This window comes from Sinocyclocheilus anshuiensis, unplaced genomic scaffold, assembly GCF_001515605.1.
Source record: "Sinocyclocheilus anshuiensis isolate Anshui unplaced genomic scaffold, SAMN03320099.WGS_v1.1 scaffold2171, whole genome shotgun sequence".
Classification (NCBI taxonomy): Eukaryota; Metazoa; Chordata; class Actinopteri; order Cypriniformes; family Cyprinidae; genus Sinocyclocheilus; species Sinocyclocheilus anshuiensis.
The window spans coordinates 379,890-386,569 of record NW_015537929.1 but is presented as its reverse complement, the minus strand read 5'-3'; the positions used below and the strand labels follow the sequence as shown (position 1 = coordinate 386,569).

General features: G+C 33.0%; 1 protein-coding gene across 1 annotated transcript in view; it reads right to left on the bottom strand.

Moving 5' to 3' along the window:
• The window catches only part of LOC107657929 (testis-expressed sequence 264 protein-like), a 79,408-nt gene that overhangs the window by 71,842 nt on the left and 886 nt on the right, over positions 1–6,680 (bottom strand). The window lies entirely within an intron of this gene.

The window sequence follows — 6,680 nt, the reverse complement described above, 5'->3', positions numbered from 1 at the left end:
TAAAGGTTTTTTATTCATTCGCTGATTTAATTTATTAACTTTGGACAAAGTAGGCCAGTTTTAAATGGCAGCTCTTTGCTTCTACCATTAACTTCCATGATTGATTCAGTGTTTGCGGAGGTTCTGCGGATTGTTAATCAAGCCTGTGTTCCACAGAAGTAACAACTGATTCACTCTGACTGCCTTATAAAACCTGAAAAGCATCCTCTCCAATCAGCCCTGAGTGTAGACACCTGGGCTGAATGAACTGCCTGAAGAGATTAAGTTATTCCATTTATAAACAGTAATACATAAGCTGGTTTCATGCTGGTGCATCACAAGGCTGAATGGCATTAATGAAGGTGACTGAATGTAAAAATCATTTAGAGTTCAAACACAGTTGGAGCATAAAAGTTCAAACTTGTCTCACCTCTGAAGTTCATCCCTGACTCTTTATACCCTGCATGAGTCACAAACCATAACTTGAGTCAGTGTTTCTGTTATAAGCATACGTTATGACCATCCACAGAAATGGGTCAGAATTAGGGAGGAATACCAAATTAACAGCGCATTTGTTGGTTTAACTGTTTCTGTTCTCATTCCCTAAATCAGATCAAATCAAAAGTGTGACTGCTAATGCTTTCAAAATTTTTGCCATAAGCTTAATGTAAAATATGACCTATCATCAATAAGAAAATTGACCACATGTACTCTCTCAATACTAGGATTGGGATTCACAAGAGGCCATGATACGTTACAATACATAATTGGCATGATATGATATTTCTGTGATTTTAAAAAATTTTGTGATAGGCTCAGACTATAGGCTCTACAGACTGTGAGTACTGCAATAACATATTGCAATTTATTTATTTATTTTTTATTTTTTGCAGAATATCCCCAAATGACAATTTTTCCACATCTGTTTATCTAATAAGATGAAGTTCTCAGTCTGTTTATCCCACTTTATTTTTATTGCTGCAAAATAGGATTGTCAAGCAAACAGATTGGTCAACACGAAAAACCTGTCAAAAAATATTGCATTACTGCAGCATTAGTATGAAAAAGCAACTGATTTTATCATTCAGTACCAAAAGGTAAAAATGTTTTTAAAACATTGTATGCTTTTATTTAGAAAGGATGCATTAAATTGATCAAAAGTGACAGTAAAACATTTACATTTTTACAAAAAGTCCTGTTTCAAATGAAAGTTGTTCTTTTGAATTTTGTGTTCATCAAAAAAAAAATTTAAAAATAATGAAAAAATCTATTATGGTTTCCACAAAAATATTAAGCAGCACATCTGTTTTAGCACTGTTGATAATAACAAATGTTTCTTGAGCACCAACCCAACATATAAGAATGATTTCTGAAGGATCATGTGACACTTAAGACTGGAGTAACAGCTGCTGAAAAATCACAGGCATGAATTACATTTTAAAATACATTTAAAAATAAAACACTTATGTTTATAAATTGTAACAGTATTTCACAATATTACTCTTTTTCCTGCATTTTTCTTCAAATAAATGCAACATTGTTTGTTTAGTGATGCTACTGCTCATCATTGGAAATACTGCGTGTATTGTAAATATAAACTGTGTTTATGTCTACAATATGAACTACTAAGAAGTGTCATTTAAATGCTGAAGATAAATCACAGGTTTTTCCATTGCCACTAATAAGCCAGTAGGTACAGTCATTCTCAGTATTTTTCAAAAGCGATCTCCCTCACTAAAGCGTAAATTCCTCTATTTTACCCTGTCAAGCTCAAACACGTTGGCTCCGCTGGTAGCTGACCTTCTGAACAGACCATATCAACCCCTGCCTCCTGCGGGAGAGCCGAGCATGCTAATAAGCGCAGAGCATAATGCCAATTAAAATCGGACAGCGACCTCAGCGAGTGCTAACAACCTATCATAGTCAGATCTGAAGCTAATTGGCTTTAGGTGAGACAGTGGCTGGACATTAAAAGGTGAGAATGCCAATCGAAAACCCCAACCCTGTCACCATCTCAATACAAAGACAATAAACACGGCGAATCCCCTCGGACGTCACCCCTGCACATGACTGCATTAAGCAGCTGGGAGAGCAGCCAGAGTACTGTAGAGCAGCATCACAGACCTTTGGCTTTGAGGTGCAATGTAGCTAAGAACAAAATCACCAACTACATGAATAATACCAGAATAATAACATTAACTCTAAGGTGTTCTACTACTACTATATCGAATGATCAGTTATATTTACATGGCTCGAAAATGTATTCAAGTCTTTAACTTTTAAAATGTATGAATGCCACTGCATATCTAAATTTTAAAACCACAAAAGACAGGCACACTTTTCAAGCAAAACATTAATAAAAATTTAAAGTATTGTAATTGTAAATTGTACAATTTAAAATGACAATTTACAATTGTAAAATTTATTACCTGTACATTTTCTGTACTCATAAAATGAATAATAAAAGTAACATATTATTATTATTAGAATTACTGTTGTTGTTGTTATTAATAATAATAATTATTATAATATGAATTATTATTATTTAAAACAATGGCAAACAATAATTATTATTACTATTATTATTGTTGTATTTCCTACTACTACTACTAATAATAATAATTATTATTATTATTATTATTATTTAATACAATGGCAAAAGTGTTGTGTAAGTTTCCAAATATACTGTTGAGCCACTGTACTCATAAATACTAAAAGTAACAAATTATTATTGTTGTTGGTATTGTTGTTAATAACAATATTTATTATTATTTTCTAAAACAATGGCAAATCATTATTATCACTATTATTATTGTTGTATTTACTACTACTACTACTACTAATAATAATAATAATTATAATTATAATAATAATAATTATTATTATTATTATCTAAAACAATGGCAAAGTGTTGTCCAAGTATACTGTTGAGCACTGTACTCAAAATTAATACAAAAGTAACATATTATTATTATTATCTAAAATAATGACATGCATACTTTTTAAGTGTGGCATAAGTAACCAAGTACACTGTACTCATAAAATTAATACTAAAAGTAACATTATTATTATTATTATTATCATCATCATCATCTAAACAATGACATTCATACTTTTTAAGCGTGGCATAAGTATCCAACTACACTGTTAAGCCACTGTACTCATAAAATGATTCCGAAAATAAAAAAGAGGACCTGCACATCCCTGACATTCAGCCTGTATGCTTGAATTGGACAATTTCCACTGCAAGTTCCATTCTTTATCCTGCACCATGAGTGCTATCTAGTGGTTAGAGATCCACTGGCCTGATTTAAAAAAATGCATGACCTGCTTTGACAATTTTCATTGAAACACAGGGATCAGCTTAAGTCAAGTAAGCTAATAGGGAAGTTTACGCAGCACTGAGTGAACACCCTTTACTTTGCATTTCCTTATTGGTTCAGCAGTGCAAATATACAGATAGTTCACACAAAAAAATACAATTCCATCATTACTTACTTCCCATCACCACATCTTTTAAATCAAATCTTTACTTTTTTCTTCAGAACACAGATAAAGGATTTCTCCAAGCTGCTTGATTCCATACAAATAAAGTGCATTATGACTATAGCTGCCAAAGAAGGTTTCTTGTTCCTCACACATTTCAGAAGACTTGGAATATAGCCCAGAAGTTGCATGGACTTCTTTTATAATGCATTTAAGGAGCATTTTTTTTGTCCTTTTGTAGCTTGACAGCCCCTTGTCCCCATCTACTTTGATTGTATGAAAGAGAGCAGCTCAAACATTCTACTAAATTTCTCCTTTTGTGTTCCATGTAAGCAGTGTTGGGGAAAGTTACTTTTAAAAATAGAATGGGATTAAATACATAAAGGATATTTGTGTTGTTTAACATTTAATTATTGCAGGTTCGCATCATATTCTGAGTTGCATTATTTTTATTCATTTTGAGGAATACTGAATCTGTGTGTTTTTTTGTTTTGTGAGTGAGATGAATTAATGCATATTCATATTTATTTTAGATCTACAGTAACATCTTCTGATTTCTCTCAACATGGCAACAGCAGAGTTGTCAATCAATAAATTGGAAAAAAAAAGTAACTTGCGTTACTTATTTGAAAAAGTAACTCAGATATTCTCTTGTAAATTAAAAAGTAATGCGTTACTTTACTAGTTACTTGAAAAAAGTAATCTGATTACGTAACTCGCGTTACTTGTAATGCGTTACCCCCAACACTGCATGTAAGAAAAAAAAAATTATATGATTCAGAACAACATAAGGGTGAGTAAATGATGACAGAATTTTCATTTTGGGCGAACTAACCATTTAATTTAACTCTCTGGAAAATAAACATATCATTTAATGCATAATTTCATGTCATGTCTCTTTTTCCATTTACAAAAACGTACTGAGGCACCACCACGAAGTGAAGTACCAAATGGGTAATAGCATGGAACTTTATAATAATAATAATAATAATATTTTCCCCCCACAAGCAAGCTGGTTTGTCTTGAGTGTATATAATAATATCAATGGTGTTCATAGTGTAATATATTCCTAACTCACTTCAGCCAATATCACAGCCATTAGTACGGTCTGTAACACTACACTGCCAGCCTGGCATTCACTTTATTTTTAGTGTCCTTTTTTACCCACAATACTCACATTTTGTCTGAGTCGCTTCACCATATGGATTCAATTGGCCTTGTGTTGAATGCAGAAGCATGTGACTAAAATGTTTCATTTTTTCCTTTTTCTATTCTAAGATGTATGCCATATTAAACCGAGTGTCTGTCCATTTAGGTCTACACATTTACTTATATCACAAAGAAAAGGTTTAATTTGAATGATTAAATTGATTTGTGACATAACAGACATCCATTGACATATTTTGATTGTTGGGACAAACAGAATTTGGATGGCTATATTAACACAATATCATTAGATTTCTAATCAGCAATTCTGGGTAGAGTACTTACAAATTATAGTACGTTACTGATTCCAAATTACATTACATAAATTGTAGTTAGTATCATAATCCATTACATTACACATTTTATGTAATATAATCAGACTACTTTTTGATTACTTTTGACCTAACTCGTTTATCACATTGATTTAAATAGGACAATCTTATATAAAAGTACGAAAAATTCTAACGCAGAGACTATCGATAAACTATCTGGTGTATAACCTCAAAATTTGGTGTAACTCAAACTCCTGGTTTTCAAACAACAGGGATTTCAAACCCTAGTGCACCCACTACCATAACAGCTACTCTCCAGGGGCCTCAATTCTAAAGATGTGTGTAGAATGATCCTAAATGTGAACTGCATTTTCTTAACTGATGTTGAACTATTTTAATTACTAGTATCAGTTGTTGTATGCATAAGAACATTTTTGTGTCAGTTTCTGCCTTTATAAAACCAGATTTGTTCTTCACTTTTCATGTACTATGAAATCCATGGAATTTACAAGGTACTTTTAAATCCAATCTTTTGTGCATTTTATAAATAATGCCCCAGTTTACAAATCAAGAGGCAAATCCCAGGTCACAATTCAGAAATAAATGTGCATACAGAACAGAACAAAATCAGGTGAATGTTAATGCAGCTCTCGCCAGCAAGGTATTATGCAATAACCCCACCTGGTCCATTTCACAAGTTATACTGAAAAGAACACATAAGCACCACACTGGTATGGTTATATGGGACGCTCCCAGTCATCCCTTCACAAGCCAGCAATTCCATTTGGCATTGGGTGTCAAGTTGCACAATATAAAATAAAATAGACCAGTTATCACAGCTCTCAACTTTCATTTCCAATGTCCAACCTCATAATACTGATGCACAATTACTGCATAACTGCTGCGGTTACTATACAGCCTTAGATCAGTGCAGAAATGCTAATGACATCAATCCAAGGAGTCTACTAGCATGACCTGTTCTGGTTTAAATATGCATCTATTATCTGCTGAGACACCTGACATATTTTGCATGCTGTAGTTCTTTCGTTTTCCGCTGATCAGGGCAAATTCAATCCATTCTCTTCTTAGAGTTATGCATGCATGAAGAGCATATTTTTATATTATACCAGCTTGTTTCTCCATGAGCTACATGCTCACCTTCAGAGACTTGCACAGCATGTTATCCTAATTTATTCTTTTGAAACAATAAATAGTAATATATAATAATGGATATGAAACATAAAGCTGACTTAGGGATTAGTGTTAGAGCAGACTTTGCTTTCCACTGTTGCCATGAAGTTATTTAACGGAAACACCTCAGTGAGTCAGTCTTAATAACACAGATGAATCATAAGTATAAAATACATACAATAACATGCTTGAGGCTTGATTCTCATGAGTCTGTGCTGCAAAATCAAGTGAGCAAAATGGTTTCTTAGTAAGCAGCTCACTACTGGACCACAAAATAGTGAACATGCTGTTTTGCAAGTTAACAATAATACCTGTAACAATAACCCTCAACTTATTATATTAAATGCATTATGTTACTAACGTAGTAGTTAGTACTGTGGTCATTTTTGAAACTCGGTACTGATATAACAGCCAAACATCCTACCAAGTCTTAAGCATTGGGACAAAACAGTTTAGTTATGAGTTATGGTCTGCTGACAGGCGTCATGACGTCATCATTTTTTTGTGTTGGGGGGGGGGGGGTATCCACAAAATAGAAAATAAAAT